This window comes from Amblyomma maculatum, chromosome 1 (genome assembly GCF_055883805.1).
Source record: "Amblyomma maculatum isolate TAMU_Amacu chromosome 1, ASM5588380v1, whole genome shotgun sequence".
Lineage (NCBI taxonomy): Eukaryota > Metazoa > Arthropoda > Arachnida > Ixodida > Ixodidae > Amblyomma > Amblyomma maculatum.
In genome coordinates, this window is record NC_139344.1 from 4697580 (window position 1) to 4722695 (window position 25116).

General features: G+C 44.4%; 2 long non-coding RNA genes across 2 annotated transcripts; one reads left to right on the plus strand and one right to left on the minus strand.

Annotated features, from left to right (window-relative positions):
* Positions 1-625: 625 nt before the first annotated feature.
* On the minus strand, positions 626-2212 carry LOC146201518 (uncharacterized). Its single transcript, XR_014703548.1, has 2 exons — positions 1934-2212; positions 626-819 (listed from the first exon to the last, which is right to left on the minus strand). It is a non-coding gene; the product is annotated as an uncharacterized LOC146201518 (long non-coding RNA).
* Positions 2213-17768: 15556 nt separating this feature from the next.
* LOC146201519 (uncharacterized) lies at positions 17769-23440 on the plus strand. The gene is made up of 2 exons (XR_014703549.1): positions 17769-18636; positions 21060-23440. It is a non-coding gene; the product is annotated as an uncharacterized LOC146201519 (long non-coding RNA).
* The last annotated feature ends 1676 nt before the right edge of the window (positions 23441-25116 follow it).

Genomic DNA, 25116 nt, shown 5'->3' on the forward strand with positions numbered 1-25116 from the left:
CGCGACGGTGTCGAAGGATTTTGAAGGGCAAGGTGAGCCAGATAGCCATCGGCGGCGGTGCAGGGAAAGGGCAGGCAGGAGACTGATAGGCTGTGTCAGACAACGTTGTATATTTGTGCCGATATGTACCGTTGCGAATAGTTTGCCAGTTGTGCGAAGTAGAAAATGAAGCGAGCTCCACCCGCCCAAGCAAAAAAAAGTGTGTGGCAAAAGATAGGGCCGACCTTTCTCGCCGACCAAAAAGTGGCCGGCCGACCTTCGGCACCCGAATGAGGGCCGGCGTCGGGGATTGACACTGACCTAACGTTGGCCGATTTTAGGCAATCGACTACGGCCCAACCTTTTGGCCCGACGTGACCGACCACCTGCCGCACGTGGGCCTGCCGTCTGCCAGCGTTACTGAATGGTCGGCCGCTCGTCTGCCCTAGCATTTTGCTGACGAAAGACCATACGTCGGCCGGTTGCTTCCCGACGCCGGTTAGTGGCCTGCATCGCCCCTCGTGCAGGTATCATGCCATGCATTTAATATATCGTGGGCCATGCATATATAACGGGGTAGCACATACAAATGCATCAAGAAAAGCAGTAGCTTTTCTGATGCCATGAAGAAACAAAAGCTGCAGTATTTGGTGAAAAATTTATTTGTCAACAGCGTTCAGAAAAAGCTCGCGATTTGCTTTTTAATAAGCGTGGATATATGACTGCGCGTGTGCCACATATGGAAGATGGGCTTGAGGCTTGGTCTCCTTCTTTTGGCAGCCTGTCGATCACTTGATGTCTGCGACTGGTCGGATCTGCGGCAGGTTCCATCTTGGTCAGCTGTACGAAGACAAGTGTTTTAATGAAATATTTCCTTTTCGCCTAGACTTTTACATTGCAGGCAAATATAGGGTGAAAGGTAGAAAAAATAATGTCTGCTCACTGCCACCAACTGCACTATCACATCAATATATTTTATGCGCTTGACTTCATGCGACCCTACTGAAAACGCATTAGCGCAAAGCCGCAATAGGTAATCAGGATCCGTGAATCCGCGAAAGGCGCGATCACTTCGTTTTGCTGGAGTCATGATGTTGCAATTTGAAACCGTAGCGCAGTCAAACCTTATCCTCCCGAAGCGCGTTCTTGAATGCTAATGCTGCAATTTAATAATTCTAGCAAAACCAAGTGTCCGCGCTTGTCATAGAGCGCGTATGAGGGATTCCAACGCGGCTGAACAAACAGTTTCCGCGATATTTACATGAAACCTACAATAAGTTTATTCCGTAGAATACAGCTTAATTTTCTCAAACTAGATGGAACTTTTACAGCAAAAGCGACCGGATATTTAACGATAAGTCATCTGATTTATTTTCGTTATTTAACAACCGAGCATTATTTTAAAAATTCGGCTATTTAGACAGCCCAACTCTTAGAAGCTTATAGAACCCGTTGTAAATTTTTAAAGCTTGAAACAGGTTAGCTGAACACCTCATGAGCATGTAAGCACCAGGAAATAATCCGCACGATGAAAATACAACTGCTTGCCCAGAAAGCAAGCGCACAGAGCAAAATCAATGTGAAACGGCTCAGATCTGTGTGCATCACATATATAATTCCAAAATCCACAAAATGAACGCACTGGCTCACTTACCTTGCCAGCATACCGCATCACTCAATCATCAATTTTCACGTATAGACATCATTACAGCAGCAAAAAAAAAAAATAATAATAATAATAATAATAATAAACACGGCATAAACATTGTACTCAGTCCTGGCACGAGCTTGCTTGGCAGCAGCGATGATGCTTGTACAGCTTCTGATCGCTCCTATGGCGAGGGGTGCTGCAATATTTATATCAGTGATAGCATTTGACATTTAACTGGGTTGCATGCGTCCCATCGATGTGAGTCGGATAATCGAATTTTTCAAACAAAATCAGCGCTAATACCTGTCCGGCAAGTGCACCGCCATAAAGAAGTGAAAGGCCAGCGTTTTAGTGTAGAGGAGACCAAGGACTTCGGGCTTCGGCGAAACGAGCTTCCACTGTCGCAGCCAGTTTCCAGATCAGCTGATATCGCCTCCCTGCACGATCAGCGCAAGGCGCGCATACCAATTACAAAATATGCATTTACAGTAACAAGATGCGCATAAGTCTCAAAACAATACATAATTAGTTGCAGTTCATTATCGTATAGAAGAAAATCAGCGCTAATTTGACTTACCTGATGGGTATATATGTCAGTGCATGCACTTCGATATGAAGTGAAAGACGGGCGTTTTGGGGCAGAGGAGATCGGACCTCGGACTGCAGCGAAAAGAGCTAATTCCACCGCCACAGCATCGTTTCCAAGTCGGCTCAGCACGTCTTCCTGCGCAATCAGAGCGAAATGCGCACACATCGATTATAAAAAAAAAAAAAAAAAAAAAAATGCACGTAGTAACAAGATGCGCATATATATACGCGCTCCAGAAACAGTTGCAGTATATTGTCGTATCGAACAAAATATGTGCTAATTGGACTTACCTGATCGGTATAGTGAGTGTCCCTCCATGTTAAAAGGCGAGCATTTTGGGGCAGGAGATACCGAAGGACCCAGACTGCAAAATGAGCCAATTCTGCCACCGCAGCCAGCCGCAGCCTTGTTTCCAAACGGCTCAGCAAGTCTTCCTGCGCGATCAGCGCCCACACCAATTATATATATATATGAAGAAAGATGCAAGGGGTATATAACAAGACGAACATATGCTCCACAACAATACATTATTATGTTCAGTATAATATCGAATCTAGCAAAAAGCTCCTCTGATCAAGACCGAAAGATCATGTACTTACGCATGTTTTGGTGAACTTCGGCACGAAGAATCTGTACAAGCGGCTGCAATCATCAGCTGCATATATGGGCTGTTCTTTTCAAACGCTGACTGCACCAGGAGGTTGAGACAGATTGAATTTGCGCGAAATAAAAGCGGACGATAAGATTAGGCAGTACGCATCGCGCCCACACGGAGGCTGGCCGTCGACTGAGTGACGCCGCGGCCGCGCATCTTAGCTCGCGCGGGATGTGTTTTCCCGCCATTTAGACATGTGACCTCAAGAAGGGAGGAGGGGGGGAGAGAAGCTGCAAAAAGCAGCGAGAATCTCCCTGTGTGCGGTGCATGCAATTCTTTTTTTTTTTTTTTTCGCGCTATCTCTCTCTGCTTCGGCATTCCTGTCGCCCCCCGCGGTAGGGTGCCTCGATGCCTTTCGCCTCCCCGTGGTTCTTTCCGCTTTGCCGCAAGGAAAAGAGATGGGCCGATGGGGGGCAGCGGGTCCCGCGCAGCGAGAAGCAGTTTTCTTTCTTTTTCACGTACTCCCCCTCCCCCCCCCCCCCTCCCTCGTCGTTCAAGAAGCGTCGAGGTAGTTTCTTTTCTTTTCTTTTCTTTTTTCTACGGCTTCTGTAGAACCCCCGTCTTGATACCAGCGGCTGTAGTTCTTTGCATGAAAAAAATATGGCTTGGAGTGAATGTATGTAATGTTCTTTTAACCGAATATCTTCCACATAAACCAAGTGTGGGGCAGTAGAACACCTGCAGCTTCATTTAGCCAAAATAGCAAGACCTGGCTACGTATATAGTGTTCAGTAACTTTATCGGAACCGTCTTGGAAACTTTTCCAAGACGGTTAAGTTGCAGAACACTGTATATTATGAGTGCTTTTGCAGAGATTACATAGTCCATGCGGATTTATACTTCCCAAAGCAGTACGTGGGTTATTTAGAGTCCCTCGGGCTGTCATATTAATCGCAAACCACATTTCCGTTTTCGCGTTTGGTTTCCATCATAATGCGGCTTCTGCAGCTCGACTAAAGCCCGTGACTTCGAGCTCAAGCTGGTAAATAACGATTGAATCACATAGTAACTGCTGCAAGTTTCTGACAAAAATATATTTTGTCCATTTGTTCTAGGGATGCATGAAAATCAGTAGAAGGTCGCAGGGCGAAGTGCACCGGATCCGGATGAAAGCTCATAAAAGCTCACCGCCTCTTTTCTTGACCCCGTACGAAGTGTAAACTCACGGAGGCTGCGAAACGAATTTAAGGGCGTTTAGGATTGATAGGTTTCGAGGGCACTGGCAAAAGTAATTGACGGTTAACATATAAACCTTAAAGGCACGTGATCTCTTCGGTTTACCGTGGGTTTGCTTAGAGTTATCTTATAGGTTAACTTTATGATGAGGTTGTTTAAATTCAGAGGTTACCATTTAACCATAAAAAAAAAAATGGACAATTACATTCGTAGGTTCATAGCAGTTACCGCGCAAATCTTAGGCACTTAATACTAAGTATGCTTCAAACAGACAATCAGCGCCTACCAGTTCACAAATTCAAGCATAAGTTCATGACAACTCGCGATCAACCACAGAGTGTACCATACCCGCCGCGGCTCAATTAGCGCGCGGTTAAAGCGTTATTTCAAAATATGTATAAATAACAGTTAATTTCACCTCCTGTTGCGCAATGTATATTTCTATCAGCAGGCTCAAATGATATAGTGTCAATATATATCATGCACGCGGTGTAACTCAATGTTGCATAAAAATAGCTGTTTCAATGATACGAATTTTCCACTTTTCTCCTGCTAAGCCGACTGCCTCATGGAATGTAGAGGGGAAACCTGCGGTATTGCAGGAGACTTTACTTTGATATGGACAATGTTATTTAATGATATATTATAGCAGCAGTGAATACGCGGCTGGGGAAAAGGGGATTCGAGGAACTTTATATATATTCTGGCATTTCATACCATATTTCTGCGTGTGAGGCTGACGTTGAAGAATTTAACAATGTAGACCGCCACTGGTGCAGGAACCGATCGATCCTCGTCATGTTGCGCGGGATTCTCAAAACGCAATCCCTTTGAATTTTCTCAAAAGAACCAAATGTTACTTTTTGCACAATGCTTGTGTTCGCAGGAAGTTACGTTCGACAGGCGAATCGTCCGGGCGATCGGCTCTTTGCGTGCCTTTCATTTTTATTTGAAAACTATCAGGACCACATTTGTGTTCTGGATAAACACAGTCGGCCTCGGCATATTGATATATAAGGAATAAAGCTTTCCTAATCCCCGTGTTTTAACTGAGGCGGGCAAATATTTGTCCCAAGCTGTTCCATTTATCCTCATGTCGGCAATATACCCGAGTTTCGTCTATCGAGAGTGCAGCATATATATGCGAAGCGTTACAGCTCATTTGGTCCAAAAGCCACCTCGCAAACCCGGTTTTCGCTTGAGTATCGTCGAGTTTTGTCTGAAATATTCGGAATGTGGTAGTAAATATGCAGATGCGGTCCAGGTTCCCACCGGGATCTGTGACAGATGCTGCGCCTTTACTTTCCTTTAACCAATTTGCAATTAACTGCGGTTGTCCACCGAAATAGAGAGATAGAGAGAAGAATGAGAAGGCGTTGTATCCCGTCAAACGTTAAGGGGAAGCTTGAGCGTCCCCCTAATTTTTATTTCCTTCTTTCAATTATTATTAACTATTCCATCGTACCACTGTGTAAGGTCGTGGAACAATTTACTCTGTGCGACTGCAGACGTGCGTAAGTGCGTGCGTGCGTACGTGCATGAGTCACAATAGTCACACTAGGGATAGATATTAACTCAATAATCTCGGACATCTTGTTCATCCTAAAGTTATAGCTAATTAACGTATGCGCGATACTTCTGATAAAGCCTAGTGCACACAGGTGCCAACTTTCCCACATCTGTGTTCCTTGATTGTTTATTGATCCAGCCTCCCAATGATACGACCCTGCATGGCTTAGCACGTGTTTTCTTGTGTATCCCTCTTGCAAAGTCAATCTACTTTGATTATATTTTCACTATAGCTAGGTGGTGGCGCCTATTTGGGTTCCGCCTTGTCTTCATTATGCCCTTTGTTGTGCGCTATTGGGTATCCGAGTTAGTGGATCACATAGGTTACGTTGGGCGGCCTTAACTTTTATACTGGCTTGGAAGTAGAAGGCAGATGTTTGTAGTGCATGGTCAGGGGAAGCAGGCGCACGTGTTCGCATAGTTAGAGGAGATGTTCGTAGACGGAGCATGGATAGCCATAGCAGTATCTAATCTCTGCGAAGCGCTCTGCTATTCTGCGCCCCTACACATATGTGCCAAAGGTATGCGAAGTGGGAGACGCCTGTTGCACCCAATCTCCCGCATGTTGTAAGAGACTTTCGGTGGCGCACTGAGTGTGGCGTATTCGATCCCCACCAAATTAAACAGGCTTTACAGCTGGCATATTGATCTGCACTGTATCAACTTTGGTCAGGTCGAGTCTCACACACGTGTCCTTAAGGACTGTGTCGCAGCTTGGACATTCCGCTGCCTAGCGCCGTGAGCTTTTTCGTCGCACAGTGGAAGGCCGCGCGAAGCGTTCGAACAACGTGTAGTGAAGTCCGTGGGATTGATCATTTGGCAGAATAGGAACGCGGTCGATCGTATTCTTTCGGTGACCCCGTTGTCTACTGTTCCCCATGCTAGTGCGTCTCACCTAGATATAGCCATCTGTTAGCTCTTGGAGAGCAAAGCTTTATCCGGAGGTTGTTGACGCGGCACATCAAACTCAGGAAGGTCACTTGTACATCGAAGTGATTTGAACTCGGTTCTTGTCTTGAAAGACGCAAGCCTGCGGCTCACGCGTATATGTGTGAGCACAAAGGATCGAGCAATCGACTGTCTGGAAATTTGTTAGGTGGTCAGAGCTCCCGAGGGAGTCCTGTTGCAGCTGCGCATTATTGATATACAACGTGTGACCAGAAACTCACTGCATTATATATTTCTTGCCGCTACCTTATATGTTCGGTACTGTTTGCTGTTTTACTGAAACATTATTTATTGTCCCAGTGTGCTTTGCTATTTCCATGTTTATCAATAAGATTTCTTTGGTTCCCTGCTAAGTAAATGGTTGAAGTTCACGCCTATGACGTCATGATCGTTTCTACTCTCTTATCCCGGTACTTTTCAAGCAGAAGTCTTAAGTTTCTGGACCTATGCAGCATTCCTTCCACATGCAGGGCTATTCTACAAGCGATCTCTCGGCTTAGTACGTACGACAGATAATTCGCTTTAATCCCTTCCGATACATGTTCACGCCTTAAAACTAAAAGTTCTCCATATTATTAGTCTGAAGCCACAACAAAAACCCGAAATTGCGGCAGCTGCTTCAGGAAAGAATTCTTTTCAATTAGCTTCTTTTATTGCGCGTACCTCGTGTAGCTCTCAATAAATATTATTAATTTTCAATCACTCTGTATAACATAGGGGTCTCAAACTCATATTGATATGCAGGATGCGTTGAGAAAATATGTCTCTCGCGGACCAGGAGTGGACAGTAACAAGCAAGAAAATATAGAAGCCATAATTCAAAACAATCTGTAAAACAAAAGCGAAATACTAATAAAATAAATAAAAATCAACTGTATCGTTCCTATGAAACCACACTCCCATTATTGAGCAAAAAGAAAAAAGGAAAAAACAAACAAACAGAAAAACAGAAAAAGCGGAGCATCTTCGATTTTTTTTTTCTCCAAACGCGCCGGAGGAGCGCGTTACTTCAGGATGGCTTGGCGGAGTTACTGAAAGGATACAGCGGTTGAAAACTATTACAGTCACTTGTCCTGACAATATATAAATGCGAATGAAAAAGAGGTCTGGTTGTCCAGCGCCTAGTTATTGAAGGTAACAAAGTTGACTGTCTTGTAATTTTAACTAATAACGCGCAACTTTGGAAAACGCGCTTGCATTTCCAACATTTCGTTCGCACGTACAGCGTCCTCGCGCGCTCGAGATCGTCTCTTGGTCGCGCTCTACACTTCTGCAACGAACTTGAAAGCACGCACGCACCCACGAGCACAAGCTGCCGAGTCTTCCAAGAACTGTTGACAAGAAGCGGGGGAGGAGAGGGGGTTAGTTTCCGGTGTAGAATCGGACCGCTCGCTGCGAAAATGCGCCCCTCCGACTTCCGAAAAAAAAAAAAAATGAAAAGAGCCGCCCGTCCCACCCCGGCAGGTCGTAAAAGAGGATGAATGGGCCACACGCAAAGAAACAAAACCAAATGACAAGGACGCTGGCCTGTTTTCTCGCGGCTCTTAGCTTTACCAGACTGTTTTGAGAAAAACAGTATGCGATTAATAACCTGGACAATAATCATTTTCCTTCGTTTTTTTTTCTTCATGTATTTGATCGTAAGACAACTTTGTTCGAAAAGAGCTCCTTCAAAAATAGTATACAAATACCACAAAACTGCATGCTCTCTTCAAAGTCGGCGTGTATACATTTCTTCTCTCGCCCAGTCAGGAACGCTCGCCACCAACTTTCGAGCTGCGGGGGTGACACAGTTGCCCCGCCCTTCCCATTTTCCCCCTCTTTTCCGCCCTTCCTTCGAAACGTCCGAGCGTGAGGTCGGTTTTGTTTCGTCCGAGTCTCCCTCCGTGTACGCATTTCTCTTCTCCTGCTGCGAAGTAGTGTTTTTAGAATTTGTCTCTGCTTGCCTGCTGGAGCGTTCGCCGCGGCCAAGGCTTGCCAGTGCCCTACGCATAATTTCTGCCCCCCGTGTGCTTTTTCTCTTCTGTCCGCTTCTTTTATTTTACACAATAGCCTTCTCCTCCCTTACAATGCGAAGTTGCGTCTACTCAAGTGCCCAGCTGCCATATAGCGAATTTCAGTGAGTGATACGGGCTTAATGGGGTGTACGGGAGCTTGTGCGCCAAAAATATAACTGATGTTACATCACCTACAGCTGCGCTTCGTAATAAGCAAACAGTATAATGTATAATGACATGATCTACACATGAAATCGCGGTCACCTTGTGGCGTGCTGTTTATCAGAACTTGGTAAATAATTTTACTAACAGCTATAAGGTTCACTAAAAATGTGAGCGACAAGTTAAACAAACAATAGCATTAATTAATGTAACAAAACATTTACAATAAATAGCATGTATCATTTTGTTCCATACTAAGCGCAAATTACATAACATCGCGAAAAACCAAAGCCGAGTAACAGGCAAATTTAAAAAAAAAAAGTAGCAGTCATGCTCTTCATAACCTTTTTTCAATGTACCGCCTCAACAGTCGGGCCGACGCATTGCCGCACTCTTGCCATTAACCTGGCGCCGTGCCCGGCATTTAGTCCGGCCAAAAAGTCGGGCCAAAGGCCACTGCGAACTACTTGCCGAAATGGCTGGCGGCTACCTCCGGGCCGACCGCTTGCCGTGGTTTACTAGCCGACTAAGTAGGCTCCCGACCATTTTCCGAACGTCGGCCACACGTAAATGGTCGGCCAAGGATGCTTGGGGCGCTCAGCGCGCAGCACTTGCCAAGAGGGAGCAGGTGAGGTAAATTCTGCCCGCCAAAGTACTTGGCACCTGCAAGGCAAGCAAAGCTTCTGCTTTAAAACAGACGGGTATCGCAGACACAAAAAAAAGCTCACGCAAAACTTAAGGGCGTCCGAACTACCCGTGTGGGCATGCGCGCTGGTATTGTAAAAACTGACAGTTTTCTTGAAATGACCAATTATGTGCTCATTTTATTTACATCGATTCAGTGCAAGCGATGGCGAGTGTGTTAGGCGGCACGCCCGATGAGCCATGTCAGTTGTCCACCCAAGAAAAAGGAAGATAGATGGTTTGATTCATCAGTTCACCTCCAGTATCTAGCCATTCGGTGGGCTGACTGTCGTTGACCAGTGCGTTGCTACTGCTGTGCACAGGTACGGTCAGTGGTGCGTGAGTGGCCGTGGACACGTCGTCTTCGGTGGGCACCGATAGTGCACGTCGTCCTCTGTCGTTAGGCATGTCCGCCCATAGCAGCTGATGGCTGGTGGCGCCTAGTACATCGCCGCGACGCGGCGAAGGAGTAGGAATGCCACGCCCGCAGCCGCTAGTTGTGCCGAATGCTTCGCCGCAACGTAGTGACGGTGCAATCATGTCACACCGGTTCGTATTCGCGACGTTTTTCAATACTATTTTTTCTCATTTCATTGCAGACTTTGGTAACCTCTTTATATACATATATTTATTTTTTCTAGGCTGAAGTGTGTTTCGCATATTCACTTTAAAGTTATATTTTTTGCTAATTGGCTAATCCTTAATGCACAATTTTTATATTTCTCTTCTCTCTTCTTTTGCAGTTTTTGGCTACCCACGGACATTTTCTTCTCTGCTTCCTTCTTTCCTGGACTTCTTTATCTTTTTGTGCTTTTCTTTCGCTTTTTCTTTCTTTATCCTTTTTCCATTTCATATATCTATTGTAACTAGGCAGTTGTGATCTTTGTTTCCTTTTGTATCTTTAATGTACATTTTTTACATTTTTATGTCTACGTTTTTTTTTTCATCTAAATTATTTTTTTTTATTTTGGGCGTTTAGCTCCTTTTCTTTTATATTAAATTGGATTAAGCCTGGCAAAGCTTTGCTGGTCCGGGCTCCCTCTCGTAGCAATACATGTAAACACAACTTACCGGAACATTTTTCTCATTTCGGAGAGCACCAGAAGTGGTGGCCGGTCATTAAACGTTGACCGGCGCTTTGAAGAAGTGTGTTATAAAGTATGGTGCGTCATTACGGAGGCAGTCTACTTTTAAAACTCTCCGAATAACCTGTGTTATGAATCCAGACACCGCCAAAAGGCAAGCTGGGTGTAGCGAATCGCGCAGTTTTGCTTACAGTCTGATATGCTGCCGCATAGGGTAAATAGGCTTGATCATTGTCACTCCAGTGATACGTGCTAGACAGAATTACATCTAAAAAGCAGTTGTCAAACGCCATACGACAATATGAACCGAACGAGATTCGCGCATTGCAGCAGACGACAGTGTAGCTGGCGATATCCACCGCGGCCGCCTCCAGCTCCGGAGTACAGTGAACTAGATCCGGAGCGTCTGCTAGTGACAGCGCCGGTGGTGCATTGCCGTCTGCAATTGTGCGCGGTCAGTTTATCGGGCTGTGAACGGTCCCGCAAGTCGTCAGACTTGCAGTACTTGCAAGGGAATGTAGTATGCCATGCAGCATGATGTGGGAGCGTGATACAAGACGTTCACCAAAAAATGAGAAGGGTTCAACGCTGCTGAACCGAGTAAAATATGTTGCGGTAAGTTCTGTTTCCTCTCCACTCGCACCCGCATACGTTTCGCGGTGTTTTAAAAATACTTCGCCTCGTTAATAAGATTTCATACTTTCGTGATCTGTTCTACGATTTTCATGGTTGCTCTGTACCGAATAACGACATCACAGATGACCCGTGAAATTAGAAAACTGCTTTGGAATGTTTCGCTTTCATGTATAGACCAACACCATGTTTACAAACAAAGGGGGCGCTCGCGGCGTCGCAGCCGACTGGGGGTGAAAAATAGCGTTAGCGCCCATAGGAATACATGGAACCGAAATATTTTAAGCAGTTTTCTCATTTCACAGGGCACCTGTGATGTAGTTATTCAGTACAAAGCAACTATGAACATCCTAGAACACATCACGAAAGTATGAAATCTCATTAACGAGGCGAAGTATTTTTAAAATACCGCGAAACGTATGGGTGTTGGGAGGGCGACCCGTAGAAATACATGTAAACACAACTTACCGGAGCATTTTTCTCATTTCACAGAGCATCAGAATTGGTGGCCGGTCATCAAACGTTGACCAGCGCTTTGAAGAAGTGTGTGATAAAGTAGGGTGCGTCATTACGGAGGCAGTCTACTTTTAAAACTCCCCGAATAACCTGTGTTATGAATCCAGACAGCGCCAAAAGGCAAGCTGGGTGTAGCGAATCGCGCAGTTTTGCTTACAGTCTGATATGCTGCCGCTTATAGGGTAAATAAGCTTAATAATACTGTCGCTCCAGTGATACGCGCCAGACAGAATTACATTTAAAAAGCAGTTGTCAAACGCCATACGACAATATGAACCGAACGAGATTCGCGCATTGCAGCAGACGACAGCGTATCTGGCGATACCCACCGCGGCCGCCTCCAGCTCCGGAGCGTCTGCTAGCGACAACGGAGGGTGCATGGTCGTCTGCAACTGTGCGCAGTCAGTTTATCGTGCTGTGAGCGGTCCCGCAAGTCGTCAGACTTGCATTACTTGCAAGAGAATGTAGTGTGTCATGCAACATGACGTCGGGGCGTCGTACAAGACGTCCCCCCCCCCCCCCTACAAAATGAGAAGGGTTCAACGCTAATGAACCGAGCAAAATGCTGCGGTACGTTGTGTTTGCATGTATTTCTATGGGTCGCCCTCTCACTCGCATCCCGGTACGTTTCGCGGTGTTTTAAAAATACTTTGCCTTGGTAATGAGATTTCACACTTCCTCGGTCTATTCCAGGGCGTTTATGGTTGGATCTGTGCCGAATAACGACATCACAGATGACCCGTGAAATTAGAAAACTGCTTTTTGGAATATTTCGCTTCAATGTATTCCTATGGGCACTAAGCCTATTTTTCACCCCCAGTCGGACCACGCTGGCGATAGAAGCGCCACCGCATCGTGCTTACGTCACAGATCGGTGTTTGTCTATAAATACCGATGCGCACGGAACCGTCTTAACAGCGTTACGACGGAGGGCGAGTAATGTAAGTTGAACTTCCATTTTTTTACCGCTTCGATCTTCTGGTTTTACCTTGTAGCAATGCAAATCCATCGCTAAAGTTACTCCACGATTGCAATGTCTTAATTGCAGAAGCGAATCTTATTATAAAAGTAAAATTGAATAGAGCACGTACCGTACTATTTCGCATTTTTGCGCCATGATGGAGATGGTTTTGCTCTTCCGATTTCATCTTAAGCAATCCAATTGCATCGCCAGAGTAAGTTTACGATTGCCGTTTCTTTATTGCAGAAATGAACTTTAATAAGACGCTCAATTTCACATCTGCGGTATTTCGAACGGAAGGGGATCAGGCACTTAATTGTAAACTAGTATTTGCCGTATCCACCCAGCCTCAACATGGCTGCCAAGGCTTAGTCGGCCTCCCGGTTAAGGCCGGAACACATGCGGCGTTTTTTTCCACGATTTTCGCGCGTCGAAAACTGCCGCGCCGACGCGACGCCCAGCTCGAGATACATGGAACGACGAAGTGGCGCGAGCGCCGCTGCGGATTCCTCGATGCGAAAGCAAATGCAGCAGCGAGCGGAAATAACCGCAGAGCGAGGTACGTGAGAGAAGCGACGCTGTCTCTTGTGGTAAAATCCCGAAAGTGCTCATTCGAATGCTACTGTGCTAAATGTAGAAAGCGTACATAGGTGCGCAAGATTTGGCTCGCTCGAATGAACGGAGATACTTCGGAATGCCTGCTCGGATACCAGCGGCACGGTTTTCTTTTTTATTTTTACAAATTTCACTCCAGGGAGCAAACAAACACACAACGATCCGAGAGTAGGTGGTATACTCACAAAAAAGCGACATTCCGTGCTTGATTAAGCGTTTATTTTTACGCTAATCACATTTCTGCGGCCAAACTGCCCCATACTATAGTGCCTAGAATATACTGGCTAGTGTGACGAGCGCCCGCGCTTCCCTATGGCCGAGAATGGCGTTTTTTGCAATGAAAGCCAATCGTTAGCGGCAGAGGGCGCTGCTTGTCGGGAGGGTGCCACCTGAGCAGATGACGCAGTTTTCTCTCTTCAGAATACGGCAATCTGTTGGTGTTGTGCGTGCGTGTTAAACCTGCTTCTGCGCGTCTTTTGCTTTCACGAAGGTGTAGTAGTTTATTTACGGTGTAGGTGTTTGCTCATGCGAGTCGTTCCGCACTTCTACCTGCTCGGCGACGATTGCATCGGTTTTTTTTTTTTTCTCGTTTTGTGCGCGCGTTCTGTGCTCGCCTGTAACCCTTCTTTACACGTACACGTATACGAAAGGAACTTCGTGGTGATCATAAATACTTAGCGTTTACTAAAAACAACTTTTAATTTTGTCACGGAATATGTACTCGACATCTTAATTATACACTGAACAAAATGTTGATGCGTTGCACTCAGCTGATTCAGTTTTAAAATATTGATACGTGGCAAGGTAAGGCAAAGAGATTATTCCAAGATGACACAGCACACAGAAACACAGCAGCGTCAACCAGGCACCAACCGACACTGCTCGAACATAGTCTTCTCCAAAACTCACTAGATTCTTCTTCTTCCTTCTTTTGCGCATATCAGTGCATGCACCGCCTAATGTAACAGTATTATGGACCAAGCGCCTCGGGAAAATGACCGAGGAAGCTTTGAGATATTCATTTAGTACATATATGCTGGCGCGGTACATGTATTGTGAACTGTAGGTACAAGATTGTTTTTTCACACTTGTCTTGGAAATGCGCATGTGGAAGAACTTTTCTAGGATATTGCATCTATTTCTTTGAACATTTTTCTCAATGTCGTGTGCCAACGCGCTGTTTAGCTTGCTGCCTGCTTTTTTAGATTTGTGCTTGCTTCCCTAAAAAAAACAATGGTATGTTGATATTACACCTAGTTAAGGAGCGCTCGGTTCCATATTAATGCCAAGGTTCATGCGGAAGCATTGCGTGATTGTCTACATAGGGAAATAGCAAGTAATTTGGCCAGACGGTTAAACGTCAGTACGAAGACGTGAGAATTGTCCGAAACAAACCATAGGGAAAAGATTCAACGTCATTTGCAACCGGGCGGAACATGACGGCACGTGCTAATTTGAGTGAATATTATTATGCAGGCAACACCACCTGAAGAATAGTGCCAGCGGCCTTAGGTGGACCAGCCAAGGGCAATCCCCTTCGAGACACCCAGCGTGGCTACCGCGGAGCGCATTGGCTTCCTGGCTTCTACGAGATGTACCTTGCCTCCTACGGAGGCTTCATGAAGCAACGCAATGCACGGGGAATTTTTACCATATTTTTACACGTCCGCTGAACCCCCAAGATAAGTGACGACACAGCCGTTTAAGTATTCACATTTTTAAGTGCCGTAAGAACCAGCCCGAAAAGGTCCCATGCCCTTATTCGGCGTCACACTTCGTATATTCCTGGGATTTGAAGAATCATGAAAAAATATGCCCTCATCAGCCTGAACCCATGATGTCAACAGGTCCCGTGCCCAAAGACCCACCTTCTCCACCTCCTGCGTTGCCTGTATAGCCGAACGTGCCACAGTTAGCGTTAAGAGACGGATCAAATCAGGCCCAGCGTCTCTCACAGTAGCTCCGTGCAGCCGGGTTGTCAGCAGGAGCGAAGCATCGAAGTGGACTCGCCCGGCGTCCTTGAGGGCACACACGCTATGGCTAGAGCCAACGACCCGCCGCCACCCGTGACCAGAAGCTGCGCACATCCAACAACTAATCAGCTGACACGAAACATCCCTCTGGATCAAACCGGGCCCGGCTACTCCGTCTGGCCCCGAACGGTGGTTAAAGCCAACGACGCGCCGCCTATAAATTTATGTCGTGTATATAATAAAATTCACCGCACTAAAAACTCGCAAAATGGAGTTTTATTAAAAACCTTTAAACGACAGCACACTGACGAGCTTTCCTAACTTGTTTTCTATGACTCATAACAGTGTACCAGCGCATCTTGTGCACCCAGTATGCTAATGCTGTCAATACCTCAACACAATTCTTATTACCAACAGAGCCAATTGTTTCAATTCTCTCGTAAGCATTTCTTGAGTGTTTATTCTTAGACTAATTTATTTTTTGTTTCTGGTTTATTCCTTTAAACAGTGGTGAAAAGAAACAAACGGGCTCACATCAAGTTGCCAACAGCAACAAGCACAAACTTTGTTTCGTTTGGTTTATGTGGTTTAACGTCCCCAAAGTGAGTCATATAATGAGAGATGCCATAGTGATGCCGGCTCACTTCTGCTTTGCAGCAAGATTTCCAAACTACCCTACTGAAAAAACTGTATGTGAGCTGTACAAGAAAGTGTGAGAGTGAATGAGAATGTATAAGAATATGTGAGTTCTTGGGAGATTAAACGTGGATTTATGAGAGCACGTAGAGCCACTGTGCAGGAACGCATGAGATTGTACAAGTTCTTGTGAGTTTGAATGAGCCCATGAGCGAGCTCACAGAAGCACGCACAGCCACTGTGCAAGATTGAATGAGAATGAGCTGGTCACGTATTTGTGCGAGCTTGCAGAAGCACATGGAGCCAGTGCGTGAACAGATGCTCTAAGAGAGCATGCAAACTACGTGGCCGTGTACATGCTTGCATGCTAAAAAATTAGTCGTTGAGACTGTGTAGGTCCTTCCAATATGAAAGAGGTCAAAGTTAGAGCTTTCATATAATGATTACTTCATGATTATTTGCTACAGGTACACTTTTTCATATTTCACAATTTTGGTCTTGGCTTGCAGCACATTTTCAACATTAGTAGAAAAGTGCTTGCTTCCTTTCATTATGCAGAAATCTTTATATGACAACATGCACGCTGAGCAACTACTCGACATATCGAGCTCACTGTAAAACAATGTCAAAAGCGAGATACTTCAACTAGATCTAATAGCATCATTTGCTTCTCTTTCAACCATTCGTTTCTGAAAGTTGGACGAAGCCATAGATGCACGACAAAGGCTGTGTGCACAACATTGATGTGTTGCCTGCCAAGTAGATGACGGTCAAACTGGCGATCAAAATCTCCCTTACATTGTGTTTTGCATATGAATGGAGGCTACTCACTATAACTGCACACTATTACCACCTTTAGGCATCACAAGTTTGTATGAAGAACTGGCTTCGAGTTTCATCTGTAGAAGGAAAAGCAAATGTGATAGCAGAAATGTGAAAGCCAACTCCAGTACTAAACTTCACGAGCTCATATTCACTTGTAAAGACCACAGAAAGACAATTCTTAAACGACTGAACAGCACTAACAGATGGGATGGGAGAGAAGATGACAACAATTCTGCTTCTTTATCTCCCTTACTATCTTAGAGCACTGTTCACTCAATCGACTCATTATAACCAACCAGCCTGACTCTCTTTTTCAGCACAAGGATAGGCTGAGCAAAACAGCTCCTACAGCCTTTTGAGTTTTGACTTGCACATCTACACCTATATACACCATTTTTAAGTTTCCTGAGACTATAGCAAAAATTTGCTAAACTGCACTACTCTGAATTGAAGCTTTCTGCTGCGTAATGACACTTGCAAATGTTGTCCGTCTCAATGTCAAATAAAAAGAAAAAAAAGAAAGGATTGAATCGGTGATCTTAGACTAATGAAGAGATACACAAATCCTAGTACTTTATGAGAGGTGATACCAACAGTATGTGTTGCATCTTGAAGCTATGCACACTATACACATATATGCTGAATCATCATATTGCAAGGAAATGTATTTTAGATGGCATATTTTTCAGTGTAACTGTAGGCTGCGTCACGCGAGATGCATTGAGGAAAGCTGCACGTGCAACTCCATGAATATATGTTGTGCAGTTTCCACCAGCAGTGCATAATCAGTATGCTGCATGGAAAGAGCAGCTTGATTGCTTTAGCTTCTTTACTGTATGCTGTAGGCCACAGAGATAAGTTGAAATATTTGTATGGTCAGTTTCTTAATTGAAGTAAAGAGCGTGCAAACACCCCACACTGCCTTCACTTGAAGCTTGACCGGTAAGCTATTTTTGCATATCGCATATCTTTCCTGATTGAGAGTTCAGGCTTTCACCCCACTGTCCTTGCTTTTGCTATAAGCTACAGGCATTAAAAAATTTCGTCACCATTTAAGGGTTAAACACCGAAGTAGTGAGGCACATATCACACAAGAAATGATCGCTCTCAGGTGACCAGTTGGAGCTGACAGCCATAGATGTGGCGCCTATAAAGGAACAGCGGGCGAGCCGAATTGGGCTCGCCCACTGTTTTTTATGAGCGAGCACAATTCAGCATCTTCTGTTTCCAAACAAATCACTTGATCTGTAAAACGCCGTATATTCTTTCAATATTAACAAACAAACAATTGCCACTGTAACTGTTTATGAACAGGAGTTTTCGCAAGGAACATGGCAATGAATTTGGGCCAAAGCTCCGATTCGCCGAACCACAGACCGCCGTCAACCTAACGTCCATGACAAGCAAAGCACGCAGTTAGTTTGTCCAGCATCGCGAGAAAAGAAGCGAAACTCACGGTGGTCTTTCGCTAGCACTGCTAATTTTTGAATGTACAAACTACAGGCGCGTATACACGACAAACATGCAGCGTTAGCGCGTAGACGCCCGACATCGTGCTTGCCACTGTTCGGCGAGCAGCAAAGTCGTTAGGTCAGCGACTTCCGAAACCGAAACAAGTCGAAACCAGACGAGGCAGCCGAAGCGGATCGAAGTGCTAGCCGTAGCCATTATGAGTAGGTGGCGTTAGAGTGTCGTCGCGCCTAAAGCCCCTACTTTAGTCGCGCCTTTTTCTCTTGTGTGCTGTTGGGGACCTTGCTGCTTGCGGCTTCATTATTTCGAGATATACGAGGCACAGAGCTCAACAAAATAGCTCGTGCGATGTGCAGAAGCGTGGTAAGGTTGTGTGAATACCTGTGCAAAAAGTGTGCTCGCGTGCCCGACAGGTAGTGCGTTTCCTTTGTGCGCTCTCACTGCAAACACTGCGCTGACGACGGGACTATTGGAGGGCGGCCACCACCCGGCATACATATGACATCTCGGAGGTAAGTTAATTTCCATCTTCCCTGTACATTCTCCTAAAAACTTCGCGCAGAACTGATGATGCATGCCAACACAGCGCTAGTTCGTAAACATCAAGACGCGCATGTCATTATAACATACGGTAGTTTGCTTTTGACGAGGGAAGGGTGAATGCGTTTGCTGTGTCTAGGAAAAGAGACAGTTAGTGCCAGGGGCTGCACGCTCAGAGTAGAATATGCCGTACAAATCATCACTCGTAAGACCATTGCGGGGTGCACGATGCTGGCGCCTACTGCAATTCAGCCTTCGGCAAGAATTTAGAATGGGCCAGTTCCAAGTGCCTCGACCCGGGCCTTATGTTGCGCTGCAGTTGAAGATCCGGCGCTTGTGCAGTTGCAACTACACGGATTGAATAAGCGGTAAAACCTACCTGCGTTACTACAGGGCTAGAATTATTCATATGTTCCATAAATATTGCGGATTACGAGGTATGGAGCCGGCGAACATGCGACGGCAGTATGATTCAGCAGCAACCGTACTTAAACTCCATTGTCGAGCCTTGGGTAGTAGAAGGGAAAAAAAAAAAAAAAAAAAAAAACGTTTTTAGCTATTTTGAATTTTTTCGCCTGTATTGGGCTTGATATTTTCTTTTTCATACTTTGGTCGTGACTGAAGTAATCCCCAAAAACTACTAAGCGCATATAAAAGACACCAAACTCAGACTTTCAGTCCAGACATGTCAGTAAGGTGTAAAGGTAATTATGCATTCAACAGTACCAATAGTATTGATTTTCTTGTTTAATTATTTACAAATGAAGCGAAAAAAATCTGACTTAGTGCTGAGATGCCCCATTGGCATCTTCTCTAATATGAAATGTGAATCAGAATGTGCAGTTTTTCCGTACTCAGTATACCACTGATTCATCACAGATGTGAGAATATGAAATTCATGCAAGTTTCAAAATGAAGAGTGCATGCAGAATTCCAAGCAAAACAAGCCTTTGATTAAAGTATCATTCAGTTGTGGTGTTTTCGTTTAAATTTATGCATGTTTTGTAGAAGCAACGGTAGAGTTGATATGGAGTTAGTGTTGTGTCTGGATCTAGATTATGAATGGCTACCACATTTATGAATTGCTTGGTTGCCACATGCACTTCCAGACATTGTTTGAACAGTCACATCACATTCTGCATTTGGCTTCTTTTTACTTTTTTTGCATGGAACTGTTTCCACTTTAGAGTGTGTAGCCTTTCACAATTCATAATTGATCGGGTGAGCATGTTTTGGCATGATGAAGGGTTTGGAAGTTCGAGAGCATTGGCCCTTCATGATGCACAAGGGGCAGACTGCTTACTGCACTGGTACCACTATCTTCCTAGATTCCTAGGTATCACTCATATTTCTATACAGAATACATGTTTTCAGAAATCCATATTTCTTGTCCGACTTTGCACATTCTTCAGTTGACATAATGGGAGCTAGGGACGAACTTTTGCCTTTCTTGGTGCACTGCTCCTATTTTGTTTAAAGAGCCGCCACATTTTGTGTAACCCGAGTTGGGGTGCAAACACTGCATGTTCATAGGGTGGTCAGGGAGCAAACTTGGTGGCACTGTGAAGGCCATGAACAATATGCTGATGATAGGCTGGCTTTAGACTAACTGGCTTGCATTTCTCGGTGTGTTTTGTATCTGCGAGGGTTCCATAAGCTGCCACATATATTGCTTTGATTTGATGTTGAGGTGACTGGCATGATTAAAAAGTCAATGTGATGATCGAAGTCTTCAGAACATGCTGGGATTGTACTCCTGGCTTAAGTTGCAGACATTGTTTGCTGGTTATACCTTTGAGAGGAAATCTAGTAGATGAAGCTATGGGCAGAGTGCTTGCTTGGTATTCCAACCTAACCACCCAAACGTCACTGTTTACTGGAAACAGATTGTTCAAGCTTCCAGCCTTCCACTTGTTTACTCGTACATTGCAGTGAAGTGCATTTATGCCTTGGCACATGGCAGGCTCAGGGGCTCGTTCATCGCCACTGTACTAGGTTAGACCTCCAGTTGACTCGAAATGCCTTTTGCCATTGCCAGGAAATAGTTGTTTAAAAGAAGGTTCGATGACAGAAATACTGTTTGCTCTCTTAGTAGGTAAAGAACAGTTAGCATAACATTTCTTTCGAGTTACATTACCTGGCATCTCTAGATGCGCGTTGTGCCTGTTATGGGCACTGAATTCTTGGTGTGAGATCAGAGGTTCCTGCAGAATCGCAGACTTTTATAATGCTACTTAAATTATGAGCAGATCGAGGTGATAGATGACAAGACTTTACTAATGGTCAATTCCAATCATAGGGTTTAGTGACTTACAGAACATTATTTTCTGCTCTTTTTGGAGTAACTGTATTCCAAATGCAGATCCGGAACACAAGTCCCATCTTCCCAATGCAGATGGGGAGCGATTGCTGAGCCAAGATCGGTCCCTGGAGCAGTGGATTGTTCTTCCGAAATCAACAGAACCGGCTAGAAGTTTGCTTGAGTATTTGTTCAGCTGCACCTTCTATTTCCAGTAGCATGCTCTGCTGTGCTGACTGTGCCCTCTGTGCTCCATAATAGATGATCATTACTTGCCACTGCTATGAATGCAAATTGCTGTCATGAACTAGTGCTTACTCTTGAGGACAGCAAGTCTAAGAGTAGCAGTATTGTGCAATAATCTTTTTTAAAGACCTCAGCTCGGAGTGTGACTAGAAGATTTTGTGCGGAAATCATCTTTATGTGCTATTCATGATCTTAAAGCCATTCCTGAACTCTGAAACAGTGAAAATGGTGAACTGCGACTTCCTTTTATTTGAGAATAGTGCCAAAGAAATTTTACCCTGCTTGCCCGCACTCGGCTATACGAAAGAATGGCATAAACTGTTGATGTTATTGCCATCCCAAGAAGCAGCGGGAGAAATGCAGACCTATTACAGGTTTAAAAACAGCTGGCACGTGTAGACGAAGCATAGGCTAGCACACAGAATAACAGGCAATTCTTCTGTCAGTTCATGGGCACCACCTACTTGCGCTGGCATGAGTTCCAAACGCAATCGGGACACAATCTGTACTGGATGCAGGTGCTCTTTTGCGGAGCAGGCAGACCACTTCACTTGTGGGATTGTAATTCACTGTATGTGCAGAGGAAAAGCAGGTGAACGTGTCTCTGCTGGCATATGTCGCATTGCCTGCTGTCATCCTTTTTACTTTCAATATGTGCTAATGACAGGAATGCTCATAGCACAAGTGGAGTGAAGACACTGATCTGCGCCATTATGGAAATGCCGAGATGTTAGCATGGGCAAACATCTCTTTGCATCACCGCGAAGCTTGCTAAGGCTCAGTTCAATGTACGAGCAAGCTAACACAATGCGGGCATATGTCAGACAGCTCTTTAGCTATGGTCCTACACAACTGCTGCCATACCTTTAATGAGAACTCTTGACTAAAAAGGCAACATTTTACAAAGAGCAAAGTAAATGATAAGAATGACTTTTTTTTTTTCATTTAACAAAGCTGGTGGTCGCAGTGAAGAACTCATGCCACGATTGTTAATATGCCTCTACTGCCCCATTTGTAAAGCAAGCATATTGAAATTCTCGAATGAGCATGGTTACAGTCGTGAGCAGCTCTGTTAGATGTATGTCCATAAGGGTGGCATATTGTTTCGTTGTTCAAAAGAATTCTAAACAATAGGTCGTTTGGAACTTAAAGGAGAAAGAACAGAGGAGCTGGCTGTATTTTTGTTTTGTTTTTTCCTAAAAAATAAAAAGAAGCTGGCTGTAGATGCAGAAATACTGTGAATGGTGAGAGTTGGACAGGTGCCAAGCAGTCGTGAACTGCACCTGGACTTTGCAAGGAGCCTCATGCTACTCATGAGCCACAGCTTGGCCATACCTAGCTTATATAAGCTTGGCTTGTACAAAACATGCCTGCAAATGTAACCCTGCCTCAAGGCTGCCTACACCCTACTGTGGCAGCTTCAGCGTTTAGACATTTGTCTAGTGAGCTGGGTGACGCGGGCTCGGTCTTAGCTGGGATGATTACATTTCGATGGTGGAAAAATGCTAGGTGCCCATGTGCTTTATAGTGTCAGTGCACATTAAAGAAGCGTAGATGGTCGAAATTATCCAGAGCTGTCTACAATGGCTGACCCTCGAAGTCAAAGTTTCTTTGGCATGTTGAACCCCATGATCAAATCAAGGCTGCCTACTGTTAGCATTAGTAGAGTACCTTCGCAATGCCACAAAGTCTGCCCCTCACCACACTCCTAAATTTCGTTGTTTGCAACTCTACTCAGGTTACTTAGTTTGATGACCCCTTTCCCTGAAACAGTAGCAGTCGACGAAAAGAAGTGTAAAAGCATATCTCACGCCCACGCACCGAGAAAGGTGCTGATTTGGTCTTATTATTTTTTTTTTTTTTCATGAGAATTTGGTCAGTGTCATAATATGACCCTTGGAAAGTCATATCTCTGCTGAAATGTTCATGTGACAATCTGGGTAACTTTTATAGATGGCTTGGATATGATATCATAAGTGCTATGATGGTGAACTGTGCTTAGTGTCTGCAATACCTTCATGATGAAGATGGTGAATGCAAATTAGACAGATTTTTGTTGTACTTTTGGTTCACCAGTGGGTGCCTAGTGAGTTGTCAGTGCAAGCTATCCATAGGTTCACTTTCTTCATGCAATTTACATAGCTGTGGAGTTCTCATAATAGCAGAAGTATCATATTTATGGGTCACTAACTACTGTTTTTTTTTTAAATATAAAATTTTGATGCATGATTTCACCCCATTTAGTTTTGTATAAGTATTCATTGTTCGTTTTTTTTTTTTTTCTTTTTTGTGCGTGTTCTGTCAATACCAATGCTGTCAAGGGTCAGTTTTTTTGTACTTTCTTTTATACCGTGCCTCTCCTGCTTGGACCATGTTTGGTCCGCAGTATGCGATAAATAAAAAATAAGTAAATGCGCCGTCAGCAACCCTGGAGTGCAGCGTGCTATTCACCTGGACACCATAGATATTTTAATCATGCCATACCCCTTTGTTACTTTCAGTTTTCAGTTCTACAAGTCTTGATCACGGTAGCACATCACTATACTCGGGGATAACTGTGGCTATGCAGCTGAAGTTAGGCAGAAAGGAAGAGGCAACATACCTCTTTCCCCTTGCCATGTAGAGTGGGTTACTTCAGCCCAGTACACTCCTAGCCCAAATAGTGAGCAAACCACTCTTCACGGCAAGGGGACAGAAACTTTTCTCCTTTTCTTTCGTACCTAGACTCGGCTGCACAGCCCCAAAACATTGTCCCCATGTACAGCAATATTCAATGCCACATTTCTTCTCAGTGTCAGAGCACCCTCTGCTTGCTCTGTACCACCCTTGCAGCAGCCCAGTGTTTTGTTTACCACAGAAAATCATGTCTGTGCAAGCTGTGTTGGCATGGAGAGCTGCATATCTGAGCCAACTTTCAGACTTTATGATGAGGCTGTCATTGATTGGCTTTAAGTTCCATGAAACGTGGTCATGTGTGTTGATTAGTGTCACATGAAGTAAAATTTCGCTGACTAAAATACAATCATAAGGATGTAATTTGGGTGAGTTGGTAAGGTGTCATCTTGAAAGTAGCAGCACGAAAAAACAAGGACGTGAAAAGAAGCAAGCAGATGCTAACTCGCAACTAATGTTTATTGATGCAAATAAGAAATATATAATGCCAAGCAACACTGCAAACCGCTCAATCACCAATAAGCAGACAGCAAAACATGAATCACTAAAACTTCCGAACGGTTCCATTTGAGTAGATATAGGTAGAGGTCAACTTGGCTGTGCATTGTAAGAATGCACTGGTTGCTTTCAGTTTCTTTCTGCTGTGCACATTCTGGCTGTCATCCATTGCAAATCAGCTGGGAAATCATTGAAGCTAGACATATTTTACAACTAGGTAATGGATGTGTTAGTGAGCCATCCATCATGTTACCATGCAGTGAGTTGGGTTATCTAGATAGGGAACTGTTCTTAAATTTTAGTGATTCATGTCTTGCGTTTTGCTTATCAGTGATTGAGTGGTTTGCGTTGTTGCTCGTCTTCTTTATATATTTCATGTGTGCTTCAATAAACATTAGTTGTAAGCTAGTGCCAGTATTGTCTCCTTTCATACCCTTGTTTTTTCTTGCTGCTTCTTTCAAGATAAAATACAATCTTTGCTACTTCGGCCATAAAATGAATTTTAATGAAGTTCCACATCTCTTGGAAAAGTAGTATTGTAGTTGCAGGCATGTATTAGGCCCTGCAGTACCAATTAAGGTGCTCGCTCGATGTAAAGCATAAAGAGAGGGAGGGCTTGTCTGATCTCGAACCTAGTGGGAACTGGTGGATTATGGATAGGCTGTTAAAATGCACTTGCAGTTAAAGTCAAGTAAATGCTTTTTTATTTGTAACTAGGGGCACTGTGATGGCTGAC